Consider the following 19,157-nt stretch of genomic DNA (forward strand, 5'->3'; position numbering starts at 1 on the left):
CCACCAGTAAAAGTAAATCCTACACTATTTTTGTCAGTGTACATGAACGTTCTCGATCCACAAAAATCACAATCTTCACAAACAACTAACAAATTTGTGTATGATCTGCACATGCTCTTGACAGATTTGGTTAGATTCGCTCGTGCAGTGAGTGAACACAGTTAGCAGCTCCACATATTCACACTGAAGGACACCCACACTGCGCTCTCTCTCTCTCTCTCTCTCTCTCTCTCTCTCTCTCTCTCGCTCTCTGTAAGAGGCGGCGCATCGTGCGCTCACTCGTCTGTGCTGTGAGTTTGAGTTCCGATCCTCATCTTCCTCACACAGAGAGCTGAACCTGCAGACACTTTCCAGCACGCACTGCAGACGCGTTAACAGTTCGCGGCTTCTCTTCACTGAGACTCACAAAGGAAATATCTATCAGACACGCGGAGACGCGCGCATCATTCCAGCGCACCGAACCGAAGCGGATCCGGATCTGGCAACAGGAGGATCTCAAACACAGTCCAAGTGGATGTTGCATCGCGCTTTCCATGGTGCTGAAATGATCTGATCTGATCTGATCTCAGTCTGAATCATCTTCATCTGCACAGGTCGGTTCCGATAGTTTTATTGTTCTCCCGCACGAATGCATTCATTGCACTTGTATGGGAAGGTGTTGCCTAGAGGTTGGAAACCTGAAAGAGTTGCTATTTGCACGATGGCATACAAATAAAATACCATACTTATTTGTAGTATCTTACCGTAAAACTGTGGTAGACACCACAGACATTGTTTGAAAGAGATTGCATGTTGATTTATGATGCGATTTTTACAGTTGTCTAATATGGCATTTTACCACATTATGGTAAAGTAATGATGGTAAACTTTTTTCTAAGGGTCACCAGGAGTGCTGACAGTCTGCGGAACGATTATTTTGTTGAGTTTACCAATGTGCTTTGATTGGTTAAAGTTCTCGTCTCAAAGCTGAAGATCTGCGTTATTTTTAAAGGCATAAAATGTGAATCAGAACAGCAGGTGCGGCTCTAAGTGGATTCTGTTTGTGCACAAATAATGTCACTTCTTCCATGAGGAACACACGCTGAGATAAAGCAATTATGCATGTTTAAATGATTTTATTAGTGGAAGAAGCAGCTATACTGAAGGCTTGCTGTATAGGTCAACATGCATGAGACACTTTAAACAAGTTGCCAAGTCATTTATTTGAGTTTTGTGCCATGAATGTGCTTCAAATGTACTCTGTAATTCCACATTATTTTTGACATTGATGTGCAGAATTAAGCTGTTTTTAACTTTTAATCTTGTGCAATACAGTTCAGAATCAGATGGATTGAAATGCTGCATAGCTGAACAGAAAAATTATTGTATTTTGAGGTCAGAGATTGACTTCACGTCGTTCCAGTGACTTTCTTTCTTGTGTGAAACACAAAAGGAGATATTTTGAAGTTGGTTGCCAAATGGTTTTGGATCCCATTGACTACCACAGCATGAACAAAAAATACTATGGACGTCAATGGGACAAGAAACTATTTCTTCTCCAAAATATCTGAATTGCAGTGTTTTGATATAGTCTAAAATCTCAGATTCAAATTAAATTCTTGTATTTTGAGGTCAGATCTTGACAACACTTTGAAGCTTTTGATTTATAAAACTCATCCCAGTTTCTGGTTTCTCCATAACACATGCTCTTCGTTCTCTTTGTCATTTTTCTCCTCATTTTTGAACGCGTCACATTAATTCAAGGATACTTTGATTTACATTGCAAAGCTGAGCTTGCGCTGTATATAAGTGACAGTCGTGACATCAGCGTGAGAAACTTGACAAATGATGCTGTCAGGCTCCGTCGGTGGTCAGTCAGGTCGCTATCTGTCCTTCTCTGACGAGGCTGTAATTTATATTCAGACTTTGAAAATGCTCCTGTCAGGACTATATATCATGTATCCAGAATGAAAGAAAAATCAGCAAAACCAGCAGTGTCTGTCATTGAACTGGAAAGAGCGAGTGCATGTGTAAATTGCTCAGAGGTTTCACTTTAATGCCTCCAGAGACTTAATGAAGTTCACACTCTTGTGTCAGTTTCTCCTAAAACGCATGTGGAGATGTAAAAATAGCACCAAATGTAGCTGTAGATTTCCTGGGAAACCACATACTAGCTCAAAAGCTGAGAGTTAAATGTAAATGATAATAATAATAATAATAATGTGATATGCAGCTCAGGTCATCATTTGGTCTTTGAATTCCTATTGAGATCATTCATTTTTGATTGCAGACTTTAGTATCTTGGTAAATTTCATAATATGAGACATTGCTGAGATCCCTATGGAAGCTTGTTTTCAACACAGGATAAAAAAGAAAAAAGAAAAAAAAAGATAATTGTGACTTCTCTCACAATTCTGACTTTCTCACGATTCTGAGTTTAAATGTCACAATTCAGAATAGCAAGGTTTAAAATTAGAATTGCAAGATTTAAATTTTCAATTGTGTGGGAAAAAGGCAGAATTGCAAGATATAAGGTCAAAAGTCAGATTTTCTAGATATAAACTTGCAAAATTGAAAGATATAAGGTCAAAATTATGAGATATAAAGTCAGAATAGTGAGGAAAAACATAATTGCAAGAAAAAGGTCAAAATTGTGAAATATAAAGTCAGAACTGTGAAAAACAGAATTATGAGATATAAAGTCAGAATTGTGAGACAAAGTTAAAATTGTGAGATATTAGGTCAGAATTGCAAGATATAAAGTCAGAATTGTCAGAATTGCAAGATATAAAGTCAGAATTGTGGGACAAACTATACAAGATATACAATTGTAATTATGAGAAAAAGTCAGAATTGCAAGATAAAAAGTAAGAATTGCAAGATGTAAATTGGGAATTCTGAGAATTATCAGAATTGAGAGATGTAAACTCAAAATTGTAGGATAAAAAGTCACAATTAGCTTTTTTGAAATTTTTAATCCCATGACAGAAACTGGCTTCCATAGATCTCTTGTGAAACATCCTAACGTCTCAATCCACGTTGTCTCTGGTTGTGTCTTGTCTGGCGTGTTGGTTAGCGGGAGGTGGGCTGGAGCCGCTGCTGTACCGCGGGGTCTGACGCACACGGGCTGCGCTCTCAGGAAGCGTGAGGCGGCGTGTTTTAGTGCGAAGAGTCTCAGTGCTGGCGTGATACCAGCAGGCAGGAACATACAGTCACACTCCAGATGGCTCCGCCGTCCGCCGCGTTCCCACAGACCTGAAGAGAGATCCGCTCCAGACTCCGCGGGAGAGCCGAGCCGAGAAGAGCTGAATGCAGAGAGTTTGTGAGGAACCACGTGACAGAAGGATGACAACATGCACACGGGTTTACACAGTATCTGTGTGTGCAATGGGAATCTTAAAATTCTATTATTTACACTGCAAAAAATCTCTACTTTTGTCTTATTATCCAGTAAAAAAATTTAAACATCCTTAAATCAGCATGCATAAATGACTTAAGATATTAAGTCTTGTTTTCTGAAATGAAGCACACTTATGCTTAAAATGAAAACATTTCTGCTAATGGGGGTCAGAAAAATAATCTTATTTTCCATTTGAATTAAGTTATTTTTTTGGCTGCAAAAACTTAATTTTAAAACTTTTTTTTTTTTAAAGCAATACTTATATCTTGTAATTTTGCTTCTTAGATAAATGCATTCTGATTTAAGAATGTTTAGATATTTGTATTGGAAAACAAGATAAAATTGCTAAGCAAGAAAATATATGTATTTTTTTGGAATTGTACTTGCCCTTATGTTGTTTCAAACCTGTATGACTTACTTAATTGTGTGAACCACAAATAAGATATTTTGAAGGATTTGGAACAAAAAAATACTACGGAAGTCAATTCCAGTTGCAGCGGTTCTTTCTTCAAAATATTTTCTGGAAAACATTCCAAACATTCAGGTTTGGAATGACATGAGGGTCAATAAATGAGCAGATTTTTGTGTGCACTATCCATTTAAATAATGCACGTTTGCATCGATTCCAGTTATTTTGACATAGATTAAAACGAGGCAATTACAGTCCGTTCAGTGTAGTTGTTTACATTGGCATTGATTGTTTAGATTGTTCACGTGTGCATACTGTACGGTTGTGTCTATGTGTGTTTCTTTGTTGCATAATCTGGATCCCTTTAGTTAAATATGGGAGCAATCAGTCTTGTATTCACGTATTGATTTTCAATAGGAATTTATATTCACTTTCCTCAGTGTGGCGTATTGCCCTAAATTTGAGTTTAATCAAGATGAAAGACTTTCCTCCATTTGAATACGACTTTAATCTGGTTTGATAGTCAAATTCTGTCAAATTTGCACCGACAAGACGAGCACTTGGCCCGTGTGCATTACTGAGCTGAATGAGAAAGACAGAGAGCGAGCGGGAGCATCTTCAGATGTGATTCTGGAAGGAGGCCTGGGCTTTCAGCTGAAAAGCTTCTTATTTCTATCTGGGTCTTTTTCAGCTCAACAAAAAGCTATTAAGCATTTAGATAAAGAGAATGGACCTGCCTCTTCAGTTCAATATAGGAATATGAAATCATTTTGCACTTTCATGGCGTGTTTGTGCTGCTGTATCGGCTCAGATTCTGCATGCAGTGGCATTTCACACCTCGTTTATTTTTGGTGTTAACAAATAACAGTATATTTTCTGGAATCTGTTTCTGGTATGAATACCTGTCTAGACTGCTCTTTGCTGTTCAGAAAGTCTCTATTTGCAGTCAAAAATCATAAATCCTGAAATCTCTCAGGGCAATAATTCATGAGTAGTTTTACATAATAAAGATTGTACAAAGTACAAATAGTTATGATTAGCTTGATGCAATCAAGATAATTAATAATTATAGATTTTTGTGTTTGCATGTGCAGTGCATTAGTCTAACTTTAGACCGTTTTTGCTGCATTTACGCATTTATCCAAAGTGACTTGAAGTAGAGGAGCATAAGCAATTTGTCACAGAATTATAGAATTAAACGTATGCATTTTACTATTGCACAACAGTTTCAAATTAAGTTTGTCCATCAGGTTTTAATCAAGTCATGTTTATTTCTATAGTGCTTTAAACAAAATAGAGATTTCTTTAAAGCAGCTTCACAGTAATAGAACAGGAAAATAATGATGCAAACTTCATCAAATATGAGACAGATTCAAATTCTAAAAAGACAATAGTGTTATTATTCTGTTCAGTGTTGGTTCAGTTCAATTCAGTTCAATAACTGTGTAAAGTTCAATTACGAAACAATTTAATTTCCACTATAAGCAGAAGAAAATAGTGTCGTTATTCAGCTCAGCTTAGTTCCACGTTGATTCAGTTCTGTTCAATAAGTGTTGATGTTTCATAATTCATCAATTATGAAATGAATTTGATTCAGCTATATACATCTCTACAGAAGCCAATTGTTTCATTATCAGATCAGTTTAGAGTTGATTCAGTTCAGTTCAATAACTGTAAAGTTAATCATTCATGAAACGATTCAGCTAAGCAGCGCTACAGAAGACAATAGTGTCATTATTCAGCTCAGTTCAGTTGATTCATTTGATTCAATTGAGTTAAGGAACTATGTAAAGTTAATAAATTATGAAACAAATGGAAATCAGCTGCTAAGCATCTCTACTAAAGACAATTGTGTGATTATTCAGCTCAGTTCAGTTCAGTGCTGATTCAGTTTATTCACTTCAGTTTAATAAAGTTCATTAATTATGAAGTGATTCAGCTATGAATCTCAATACAGACGGCAGTTATCAGCTCAGAGTCAATTTGGTTTAGTTCAATAACAGTAAAGTTCATTAATTATGAAAAGATTCATCTATTAGCATCTCTACCAAAGACAATAGTGTAAATTCAGCTCAGTTCAATTGAATGTTGATTCAGTCAATCTAGTTGAATGTTGTTTCAGTTCAGTTCAATAACAGTGTTGCAAAATCCCTTTAATTATGAAACTAATTTGGTTTGTAGTTTCTATTTTCCTGACCAGGGACAGCAGATGAAATTTAGCTCTGTAGCTAATTCTGGGGCAGTTTTCTGACTGTCTATTGTCCCTGTCAAATAATGAATTAAATAAAATTCACTTCAAGTTTCTCATCTGATAGAGTCAATGCAGTCAAATCGATAATATTCCTGAGCAGTTTTTAGAGCTTATATCAGCTGTAGAGAGTTGTGATGTCCTCTGAGGGTTCAATAGTGGTGTTAAGTGTGAGGTCCAGGTGTGCCGCAGACAGCGGGATGTGCGTGTGACACATACAAGGCTTCTGCTGTGGAAAGAGCCACCGGAGAGCAGCAGCACAGCGCAGCATGACAAACACACTTCAAAGAAACATCCTCCCTCCCGTCACACAGAAAGAGAGAGGAGGAAGATGAGTGGAGAAGCAGCAGAGCAGCACAGGGTTTGTTCTAATCCAGCACAGCTGTTGTGTTTGTGTACAATCTCCACTCTGATCACAATGAATTATTTCTCTGCCGGCTATAAATACACTCTGCTTTAAATGAGTCCACATTTCAGGCCTGGAATCTCTGTGCGGCTCTTCATGAGCTCATCGCAAGTCAGATAACCCTCCCAATCAGATCAACGTAACTGATTTAACAGATATAACGGCCTTTCAGAGTCTATAGGGCAAGCATTAGAGCTTCTACAGCAACACCACATCTGTGCTGTAATGGAAAGAAAATGCACTAAAATTGCATTTTGTGCAACCTGTGGAAAAAGTGTTTTACTGGGGTGTATAATAAGATTTAATTATTTATTATTCTCTTTGAAATTATGGTTGCTCAAATCAAATTGTATTATTTTTATTATTATTTTATTTATTTTTTAATAAAACTTATATATATAAGAATGTACTTGTTTAGAGTTCAAATATGCAGTTTTTTAATAAAGATAACATTACGAGCATTCTTTGGTATCATTAATCTATTATTTGTTTCAGAGCAAATAGTTTTGGTTGAGGGCAAAATCTCATCACGTTACATTTTTATAACTTTAATGCTATATACCAGAGCTACCTGTATGCCTTTGTACTTTAGACTGAATTGCCTAGCAACTTTTATAAATAATATTTTATATAAATAATAGTATTATTTAATTATAGTATTAAGTATTCAGAAGGTGAGTGTGTTAGTTATGGTGATTTTGTTGAAACGCTGTTGTAAACAAGGAAGTTATTTTTAACTTTAACAACACCTTGTAAGATGCAGCCAACAAATGCCATCGGAAATCACACTTAACAGATGAAAGGATAGTACGACAAAGATACCGCTTATGTTTTATTGTGAATATGAGATTGAGCTGAAGAATGAATACTGTTATCAGATGCAGCTAATCACACTCACTCCATCCATCCCTCTCTCATAATACTCTACTTTGCATAATACTAATGAGCTTTAAATACAGTAATACAATAAGTTTTCAATGAAGCAACTCAATGTTCCTTCCCTATACTAGTTCTAATGTGATGTTTTAGAATTAGTAACGGAGGCTTGGGTTCAGCTGTTAAACTGAGATTTGAATCCGTGGTGGAAGGAAGTAGTTTGCACCACTGCATTCCCCGAACAAACCCAAATTTTATATCTCACATAACATGTGTAAAAGCATGTGCAAATCTCTTGTTTGGGTGTCGTAGATGCATCCGAGGCTCTGCAACACGAGGCGTTTGATTTCAGTGCCGTTCCTGACAGCTTGTCTAGGTTTCGACCGCTCTCGGGAGGAAAATCTCACCCCCCGCATCACCTTTAATGAGGATAAAAGGTCAGAGCTTAATTATTCATCTGGGATGTCAGACAATCCCCCAAAGACTGAAGTTTAGAGCCGGCAGCTCTGAATAATGCATGAAGCATCTCCTCTCGCCTTCAAACAGTTTGTTTGCTTGTTTTCTGCTGGAGATCTGGTCACACTGACCGTCAGAACTCACTCTGACCTCTGCTGTCACTTCCTGATCGAGCTTCAAGAAAACACCTGAGAAAACTGGCACAAACTCCTGCGAGTGTTTATTTGAAGCACGAGGAGCCATTACGAGGCGCTCGGGAGGAATCCGCTCCACTGCACTGAACACTCACTCCGCTGAGGTAAAGCTGCTTTGTTCAGCTTTAAGAGTGTTTGTGTTGGCAGAGGAGACGGCAGGAGATATCGGCGCTATTAGCGTGTATTAAAGGGAAGAATAGCGTAATGTGATACGCTCGGAAAAGGATTAGAGTGAGAGAACGGGGAGAGGGAGTGTGGGAGAGTGCTGGAGGAATACGCCACCAACGCACTGCACTACCTGTCACTCAGCACACCGTAACCAATGGCAGAAGTGGATGAGGAGAGGGGGCGGGGCTTACCAGGGTGGGAAGTCTGCGTGCGGTTTTTCCAACTTTGTTGTCTTTGTCCATGGGTGCAATTGGTTTTTGAGTAGGAACTGTTCAGAGGTTTGGGGTCAGATTTGGGGACAGTAAAGACACTTACTATGTTACAAAAGATTTCTGTTTCAAATCAATTCTGTCCTTTTGAACTTTCTATTCATCATCAAAGATTCTGAAAAAAAAAGGAAGGATCTCACGATTTTCACAAAAATTCGAAGCAGTACAAAAATTTTGAAGCAGTGTTGAAACGCTTTTCAACATTTATAATAATAAAATAATCTTAATTTAAACAAATAATCTAAAATAAGATTTATTTAAAAAAATATTTTATGATGTATTTCATTTTATATTTACATTTTTTTATATTATTTATTATTATTATATTTACCATAATGAAATATTGGTGATTATATTATTAATTATGACATTTAATTATATATATTTATTTATATTTTTGTAAATATTTATTATTATTAAATTTACTGTAATGAATATGTTATTAAAATAATATTTATTATAATGTTAGTTTATTAAAAAATATAAATAAAGTGCATTTATGATTTAATTCTATTTATTTATTTACATATATTTATTTTTGGAATTATTGATGTAATATTAGTATGTTGTTATTAAAATAATATTTTTTAAATATTTAATTTTATTGTTATCAATTAATGGTTATTCTCTATCTTCTATAAAGTATTGGTGATTATACATGGTATGTCATTATATGCCATACACATGCAAACTTTATTTTGTTAGAATAAGCAGATATTTTTTTAAATGCCAGTCATGGGAAAAAGATGCTTGAGTAGTTAAATCAATTAATCAATCCTTGGGATTATAATTATTAATATATGTGTTTAATATTGACAAATCAACACACATAGACCAACTTCAAGTCATTTACTGTAATGTAAAATTAACAACCAGTCTGTAAAACTTGTATTAGTTGGGAATATTGATGGATGACTGATGTCATATTTAGCATATTTGAATATGGAAATGCAAAAGAGATTGGAGAGTTTCTGCACAGGGGAAAACTTTGAGGAACAAAACTAAATATAATACTTTCAGAGGACCTCTCAGCAACTTTTCTCTTTCTTCTTCTATTTTATTTAAAGAGCTCATGGAGAAGAATTTGGCTTTTTATAAACTATTCTAAAGAATAATGTTGTTTTTTGTGTGCTGACATCAATATGAGAAGTACAAAGCAATGAAAACGCACAGTTACTTATTGAGCTATGAGCTTATTGTGTAGTGCTCAGATGATACAGATGTTTATTTGATGCCATTAAAATTGGAAAAATGACACCGAAAATGAGAGATTCATTTCCATGCAGTGTTTAATGAGGTTGCTGTGTGGTTTTGCATCGTCAGGACTTCTGAGGGAGATAATGCCCTTATTTTCCCGGTGTGAAGTCGCCCTGCACGCATTTACTGACAACACTCATTCATCTCCTCACAGGTAGAGCCGTAAGTGTGTGTGTGTGTGTGTGTAAGACAGCGCACATCTGATCATTCTGTCTCTGCGCTAACCAGGAAAAACCGGGAGCATTTCGAAGCGAATCCAGTGATCTGAGGGCAGTTTCTGTCCATCAGGGGAATCCAGATGTGACCGCAGTTGGGGAAGGTTTCAAAATATGGTGGAAAAATGCATCCTTCCTCACGGCTGGGCTCTTTAAACTGTAACTCTATCTGCGGCGGCAGCACCTGGTGATCAATTAGTGCTCTGTGTCGCACTTTACTTAATTACAATCATTCATTATGGCCAAGCGAGGCTCTGATCAGATGGCCAACTATAGCTGTGACACATTGTGTGCTATTTTTATTCAGAAATACTGAGTCAGGATTTTTCACAATACACCTTGTTTTAGTGTTTTGAACTAGTTTTCATCAATTATTCTTAGTTTATGTTTTGCTCATTTTTAGCAATGAGCTTTTATCATTTAACTATTCATTTAGCTGGTAGATACATCATGCAGTCTGTCTGGAATGACATGAACACAGAACAAACTGAGACTAAATCCAGATGAACTGTGGCAAATTCTCCAAGATGCTTCAAAGCTACCTGTAAAACTCTGCTCAAGTGCACCGAGGGGAAAAGCTGATTTAAACACAAAGGATGCTCACACCAAATGTTGATTTAATTGAGTTAATATAATTGAATGAATTAAGAAAATCTATCTATGACATTATTTTTGACAGCATCCTCTTTTTAGTGCATTAAACTTTTAACAGTACTGTAGCTTTGCAGGAAGGTTTCTTGAAGCATCTTGGAGACATTGCCACAGTTTCTTCTGGTTTCTTCATGCCATTCCAGACAGACTGCATCATGATGATCAGATCAGATCTCCGTGTGGAGCACAAACATCTCACTCGGTTATTACAGTGAATGGAAAAATGAAAGTTTGGAAATGTAAACTGATATTTCCTACTGACACACTACAGCAAAAGATAGAAATAACTGACTTCAAACCATTTTTTAGCTGGTGAAAATACTCGTGTTCTTATAATTCTGTTTTCCATGCTTTTCCATGCTTTGTACAGTATTCTAACAAACAAATTTGCAAGCAGCTTAAAACACTTCATTTTTGTAGCAGGTGTTTTACTAGTGAGCTTTTGTGATTATTTCCTTGCTCCATGCAGCCATTCTATCATAGACTGATCACAGGGTTTCTGACTGTGGGAAGTCATGGCCTATTGGTTAGAGAGTTTGATTCCTAACCTTAAGTTCGAGTCTCCGAGCCTCCAATACCACAACACAACTACTCATGAGCAAGGCACCATACCCCCAACTGCTCCCTGGTTGCCACAGCATAAATGGCTGCCCACTGCTCCGGGTGTGTGTTCACAGTGTCTCATGTGTGAAAGTGTCCCAGACTCCCTTTGGGTTAAATGCAGAGCACGAATTCTGAGTATGGGTCACCATACTTGGCTGTATGTCACATCATGTCACTTTATTATTCTCCTTTCTGAAAGTGGACCAGACTCCCTTTTAGCAGGTGGGTGATGTTCCAACCGAACGCCACATCAGATCTCATCACACCGATGTGTGTTCAGCGTTTGAGAGAGACTGACACTCAGAGAAACCCATTTCCTCCTCCGCTGTTTACTGCATTTATTTAATGGAAATTAGAGTAAAAACAGTGACATATTATTACAATTTAAAATATCTGTTTTCTATGTGAATATATGTTAAAATGTAATTTATTTCTGTGTTCAAAGCTGGATTTTCAGCATCATTGCTCCAGTCTTCAGTGGCACATGATCCTCCATAAACAACCGCCAGAGTTTTTCTCCAGGACTCGCCCTGGTTTGTATTTAATGTTGTTGACCGCAGCATTCATATTCAACACACCATTATTTTCATTACCTGAAAGCATTAAGTAATGGCCATTCAATACTCAAGGCCATTGTACATTTAGTTAATGATCTGTAGACCACAAAAGCGTGATGGACATTTTGAGATCACACAGTCTTCCAAACACACATTTGAGTAATTATTAAAAGGTTCAATATTCCCACATTATCGCTGAGAGGTTTGCTAAGCTGATTTATACACCAGGCGCTTTAGTTTTCAATGAAAAGTGGTGAAGCTTTCTGATTGGATAGCCATCCTGTCAATCATACCCTGTGAAGGCTGTGATTGGTGGTCTTTATCCTTCATTATGCATTTGACCTATTGCATATTATTCTCATCGCATGTTTCAGCGTTTGGTTCAGTGTTGAGTGTTGTAGCAGGTTGAGGTCTGCTGTGAATCATGTGTTTGGTTGCGAGCAGCTGCTGCGGTTGGATGATGGGCAGAAGCAGCTCTTTCCTGACAGCTGCGAGTGTTTCGCTGACTCTGACATCAGTGGGGTTTGATGCCGGTTTCTCTCAGGTGTCTGGTCCACTTTGGTTCACCAGGATCGACGGCTCTTGCGGTGTAAAGTCAAACTTGATTACACACCTGGCCGCTGAGGTTTGGATCAAATGTTCGACTGGGATTTTTTGGTGATCGGCAGCACAGTGTCATTCAGGTCTCATACTGTAGTAAATGCTTTATATTTTTTATATTTGACTTCAGGATGCCCTTATCGACCAATCACAATAAATGATTCCAAATTTCCTTATAATAATCAGCTTTAATCATTAATCATTAAATAAAAGTGATTAATAATTGTATTTATCATTTTAATCATGAATTATTTTACATTTAAATTTGTTCATTATATAATTGTGTATGTGATTTATTCGTTTTACAATTATTTCCTGTAGGATGCCCAATAAAATACTCAAAATTAGTATATTGACATATTGACAATGTCACAACCTGTTTGCACATTCCTGTGTATCTTAATATTTAAGACTACAGTATACTTTCATGCACATTATTTTCTATTCTATATTTAATTCTGGAGTATACTTCTTATTCTTATATTTTTATTGTTTAATTTTATTTAATTCTTTCATAGCTATATTTATGTGTATTTTCATCTGTGTTGTATTCTTTAATAATTGCACTGTCCATGCAGCAGACCTGACTCACATTTCACTGCTGGTTATATGTTCTATAATTCTATAATATTATATAATCGTGTATGTGACAAAGTAAAATTTTGAATCTTCAATAGTAATCAGTTTTAATAATTAACTAATATATATTATTTGTAATTTTATTTTTCATTTGTAAATTAATTATTTTTCTTTTTTAAATTTAATGTTTAATTTTAATTAATTTTATTTACTCGCCAAGGGCAGTTTATCTACTTGTTGTGTATACGTTCTATAATTTAGAAGTTTTTAATCTATGAATTTTACAAATATTTGACTGCAGGATTCACTTATTGATCAGTCACAACAAAATTCCCAAAATGTCCACATAAGTTCCAAAATTATTCCTCGATTCATAAATAATAATAAAAAAGAAAAATAATTAATAATTGTATTATTTTATGAATTAAAAAAAAAAATAATTTATAAATTAAATAATTTAACTTTTACGTTAAGTTGTATTTAACTAATTTTATTTTGCTTGCCAATAGCAGTTTGTATACTTGTTGTGTACATTTTATATTTCATTTATTTTATTCAATTTTTAATTTTACAAATATTTGACTGTAGGATGTCCTGATTAATCACAATAAAATACTTCAAATTTCCATATAAATTCTAAATATCAAGATAATAATCAGTTTTATTTCTTAATGAATAAATAAAGATGAACACTGATTTATCATTAACTATTTTAAATTGTGATTTATCAACTAAATACTTAATTTTTTTATTACAATTTATTTTAATTCATTTAATTTTACTCGCCAAGGGCCGTTTGCATACATGTTGTGTACATAAGACCTTTTCTTCCTTTTCAGTGGACATTTCTCTTGTTCCATGATAAACTGAAAGATCTTCTATGATCCCAAACCCATCAGCAGCGGCCAGAGAAACCCATTACATGCACAGGAACAGACCTTGATGTTGCTAGAAATAATTCATCGGGAGATGCAGGATTTTTACGTGGATCAGAGATTATCAATATTTCATCATGCAGCGAGTCTGTGTGTTTCTAAAATGCAGTTTAATGCTGTTGGCCCGCTTCGGCTGAGGTTTGCACTCAAGGTTGCAGGTGTTCAGCGTCTGGATCTGCATCACGACTCGGTGACACAGGTTTCATAAACACTTGCTGGCATTTGCATTCAGCTGGAGGAGGTTTGTTTGTCATGAGGATGTACAGTCCTTTAGCGTGTGGAACAGAGACAGGTCTTTATCTGAAGATAAAAACTACAGTCGAAGAGTATAAACCACAAAGGACCACAAGCCAGGCTAGACATTACATATTAAAATTATCACTCTCTTCCATTACAATCAATCAATTACAATCAAGAGTTTTGCGACTTTAGGGAGCTTGTTCCTGAGCTTGGCAGTGTTTCAAAGACGGAAGAATGCTGTTTATATATGGGAAATATGATTTTCAAAAGACAAGCTGCTGTCTAATATACTGTAACACCCAAATTAATTGATTGCTTGATTGATATTATTGGGTGAAATGTGGCCTGGATATTTTTATGAGGTTGAGTCTTTCAAAGGAAAATTATATAATTTAATATGGCTTCATGATTTCTAAGCTGTTTGTCTAAAAATTGCTCGACAGAAATAATAATGCGAAAATAACAGTTGTTGTCATCCAGTAAGAATACAGAGTTATGAAATAAATGTGAAGCTGTTTGGATCAGGACCATAAAACTGGCAAACTTTGATCTGCTGGTGGCCTTGACCTGGACGTCTGTGAAATTCACAAATGCAGCAAATAACAAATATTGATTTTGCCGCTCTTCTGTACCAGAGCAAATATCACAGCTACAAATCATCGATCACTTATGCACAGTGAATTATTGCATCCTTTAAAATTCAGTTTTGTCATGCAAAGAGCGAGAGTGGTCTGGGTTTTGACTTAATTTTAATTAAATGATTTAAGACATTACCAAGTGAAGACAGAAGCCAGTTATCTGGAGTTTTGCATATGAATATTTCATGCTCTTATATTAGGATTGGAACGAGGATCCTCGCGTCGGCTGATGGCAGGCGATGCTCTTTGACGGATGAGTCTGGCAGCAGACCAGCGGACTGTAATTCAGAAATCCCCTCCTGGCCGTGCCAGACCTGATCCCGTGCCACCAGCACTACAGATTTATGGAGCCTATTTATAACAAACTGGAAATGTCGCCATGCTGCCAACTTTACAATCTCTCTGAAAGAAAGCAACAGGCCAGACAGAGCCACGACAGCCGGCCGCTAATTTATATGAAAATATACAATTTGATTTGTCTAAATTCATTTCGGAGGGAAGAGACAGGTGGATTCTGTCACTACACCGGCGTCTCGCTGATGAATGCAGCTTGGTAATTAATAATTCATTCACAGGCCTGTAGCGTTTTTGGGAGGTTTGGTATCTTGTGATTCCTCATTTCACTCATTCTAGTGTCACTGAGATACGATTATAGTTTTTAATGAATATTTTGAATTGGTTTTCATTTTTATATTTTACTTTTTATTTTAACTTTAATTAAAGTTTTAGTAATTTTGTTGTGAGATTTTGCGTTTGAGTAGATTATATTTATATATTTTTTTGTAAATATGTCTATGTAGGTTTTTTTCAGTTGTAGTTTGAGTTCTTTAAGTTTATCAAGTTAAACTAAAAAAAAAAAAAAAAAAAAAAAAAAGACAAGTATTCCACTGGCACCTAGATGAAATAAAATAACTGTATTAATATAAATATTATAATTATATAGTATATAATAAAGTATAGTATATTTATATAAATGTAAAAATTATATAGTATATCATTTTATATATACATTTTAATTTAATCCATATAATATTTAAATTATCACAATTTACATATTTTATTAATTTTCTTAATTTCCGTAACTTCTGAAACATGTCATCCATGCCACCAATACTTCAATTTAATTTAATGTCATTGAGATTATATTATAGATTTTATTAATATTTTAAATTAGTTTTCATTTTATGTTTTTATTTTAATTTTGCTTATATTTTAGTATTTTGAATTATTTGTATTTTATGCTTTTCTTTTAATTTTAGTTAAAGTTTAGTTTTTGTCAATTTTATTTGTTTTGTTTTTGTTTATTAGATTTTTTTAAATAAGTCTAATACATATAAATAATTTATTAGTTTTTGTTTTTGTTTTCTGTAAATAAATGTCTATTTTTATTCATTTTTTTCAGTAGTTGATTTAGTGCATCGTCAAACTAAATGAAATGGAAGAAAGTTGATCTGTTCTGCTCTTATAAAATTATAACGCTCATATTGTCATTTTAAGAAAGTGTTTCTAAACAAGAGAAATCTGCTCAGGCACTTCAGATTTATTAACTATAACTTTGGATGTTCATAAAGAGCCAAAGTTTGTTGTTGCTTAGCGAAGCCAATGTTCATATTTCTCTTTTCCCTCTATAAACATGACGGATCGGTTTTATTCCTCCTTTTATTTGCAGGCGTGTGCTATTTCAATAATATGTTGCATCAGCATCTTGTGTTCGTTTGTTGATGTGAAAAAATGATTTGAAGTTATGATGGGAAAAAAAAGATTAACAATTAAACCAGTAATTATTCAAGCTGTTTAATGTCCCTATAAGGCTGTTTTCCAGTGGATGAGCTGCACATTACAGAATAACACACACTGTTAGTCATTACTCAGTAACTAATGCATAACAAACCCATGCACCTTAACCAACAGATAACCACGCTCAGAGCTTTTCTTTCCACCTCCGTTTCTCAGGAGACACACATCCATACATTACAGCCGAAAACTGAGAATAAAGTTGAATAAAAATTACATAGAAAAAATGATTTTCTTACTTAGTGTTTGATTTGTTTTCCAGTACAGATATCGAAATGTTCTTAAATCAAGATATATTCACTTGAGAAACAAAATTAAATTAAAATCAGTAATTAAGTCATTAAAATCTTGTCTTCTGAAAAATGATCAAAATTAACAAATCTGCCTCTGGGGTCAGAAAAATAAACTTGTTTTCAAAATGAACTTGAGCTTATTTTTCTGACCCCGTTATTTAAAAGTTACAAAAAAATTTCTTGCAACATTCAACTAACTTTTTTTCACCCAACATATGATGTTATTTGAATGTTTCAAAATTTTCTTGTTATGATTAGAACGTTATTTAAAGGTTACAAAAAATGATTCTTTGAATGTTCATCATGTACAAATAACAACATGAGGATTTTCTGGGAATGTTGTTATAAGAACATTATGACAAAATATTAATACAATTATAAGAATGTTCCATAAACATTAATTTAAGAACATTTTGTCCTAACTAGGGCTGTCAGTTGATTTAAATATATTAATCTAATTAATTACATGATGTGGTGATCAATTAATCTAATAAATCTGCGAAAATACCTCCAAAAGATCATTTAAAGTCATCATTGTTAATTGAAAAAAGTATCAAGCAGACATAACAAAAAATAGCTTTAGAAATAAATATTTTATGTGATTCAACAGAAAAGTTATTACACATTTAGGCTACAACATAAACTATGAAACATAAAAGAGAATCCACAGTTGTGTGTTTCTACAAAAGAAAGTCTTACAGGTTTGAAGCGACATGAGGGTGAATAAATGAATAAATGACAAAATTATGATTTTTGTGTGTTTAATGATATGATGCTCTAAATAAGAAACTAAAACTGCTAGCATGTGTGATGCTCTAAATAAGAAACTAAAACTGCTAGCATGTGGCAGTAAATGTCTCTATGAGTGAGTCACTGAGTCATTCATTCATTCGATTCGTTCAAACGTCTTTATGAACATGCCATTGAATCATTACATGGTTCACTCGTTTGTTCATTCAGAAACGAATCACCGCTGTGTTGCTCAGAGACGCACACCAGTTCTGCTTTTACATCAAATCAAATACATTCACAAAAAAAACTGAGAAAAAAATACAATATTGTATCTAGAAATATAACAGTGTTAACTCCTTATTTACTGAACTGTTGTATAAAATCACATAAAACAGTACTTGTCTGATATTGATGCCTCTGCTTGTATGATATCGCTTATCATATACGAGACACAAACTCATACAGGGGCATTTTTCCCCCAGTGTCTTGAATTTCGGAGATGTATAACTGTTAGTGAAACATTTTCAGTGCATCAGTAATTTTATTTGGACTGATAAATCAATAACAATAAGAACAGCAATGTGTATTAAAGTATACTTCAGTTTTGATTTCATGTCAACTCCAAAATGAGAAAGATTCTAGACTTTGTTTCATTAGTGTTTGTCTTCAGCTTTTGTGCAACTGGTAAACAAACGCAGTAGCTGTTGACCGAATGGGATGCGAGTGGATGTTCTTTTCTCATCAGTCCCAGAGGAGACTCTCAGTATGTGGGTCACTGCGGCTCCCCAAAACCAAAGTGCTTGTCTATTATTCGCTCTCGTTTTTTAATCTCCTTCCTCAATTCACTGGCGCTCAGGACCCTGAAAACAGAAACAAGTTTAGTTGAAGCTTTTGTGATGCCATTGCATAATTGAGTCGCATTAAATATGAGTGGAAAACAAGCCTCTGCCTTTAGTGCTCATAAAATTTACAAATGCCAAAAAATGCACTGCAATTTTTTTTTTATAGATTTGGGAATTACAAAAGCAAGACATGTAATTTTAGCAGCATTTATTTAGCAGAACACTTGATGAAATCTTTTCATTTCTATGCATTTATTTATTTATTTGATTAAAAATGGTTTGTTTTTATTTACCTACCTTTTTATATTTTAATATGTTTAATTATGTAAGTATGATTTTATTTATTTATTCACATTTTATTTCTTATAATATTTAATTTTTTGGTAATTTTCTATATGTTTTATGTATTTATGCATGAATTCTCATTTCTAAAAAGATGTTATTTATGTATTTATTTACTTTTGGATTTCTGCATTAAGATTATTTTATAACTTTTTAGAACATTTAACTGAACAATTTATTTCTTGTAGCATTTTTTCTTTCTTTTTTTTGTACGTTTATGTATGCATGCATGTATTAAAATTTTTTAAATAACATTTTATTTATTTACATAGATTTGGATTCATACATTTAGCAGAAAATTTTATCCAAAATCAACTTACATATAAGAGGAACGAAAGCAATTTAAACCAGAACAGGAATTAGTTAATTTGTAATTTGGGTTTAGTTGCATGCATTTAAAATGTCTTAATTAAATTTAGTAATCAAAACATATAATTTTGTATTTTCTAATTTCTAATTCTTTTTTTTTTCACT

General features: G+C 34.3%; 1 protein-coding gene across 4 annotated transcripts in view; it reads left to right on the top strand.

The window, feature by feature from the left end:
* Positions 1 to 265: 265 nt before the first annotated feature.
* The window catches only part of LOC109064919 (carbohydrate sulfotransferase 8-like), a 155,140-nt gene continuing 136,248 nt past the window's right edge, over positions 266 to 19,157 (top strand). For 2 of the 4 annotated variants that reach the window (XM_042744515.1, XM_042744517.1), the window contains exon 1: positions 266 to 593. The gene's annotated coding sequence lies outside the window, so the exon portion shown is untranslated. The remainder of the gene's footprint in view (positions 594 to 19,157) is intronic. The other 2 variants (XM_042744514.1, XM_042744516.1) reach the window with 1 other exon arrangement.

This window comes from Cyprinus carpio, chromosome B18, assembly GCF_018340385.1.
Source record: "Cyprinus carpio isolate SPL01 chromosome B18, ASM1834038v1, whole genome shotgun sequence".
Taxonomy (NCBI): domain Eukaryota; kingdom Metazoa; phylum Chordata; class Actinopteri; order Cypriniformes; family Cyprinidae; genus Cyprinus; species Cyprinus carpio.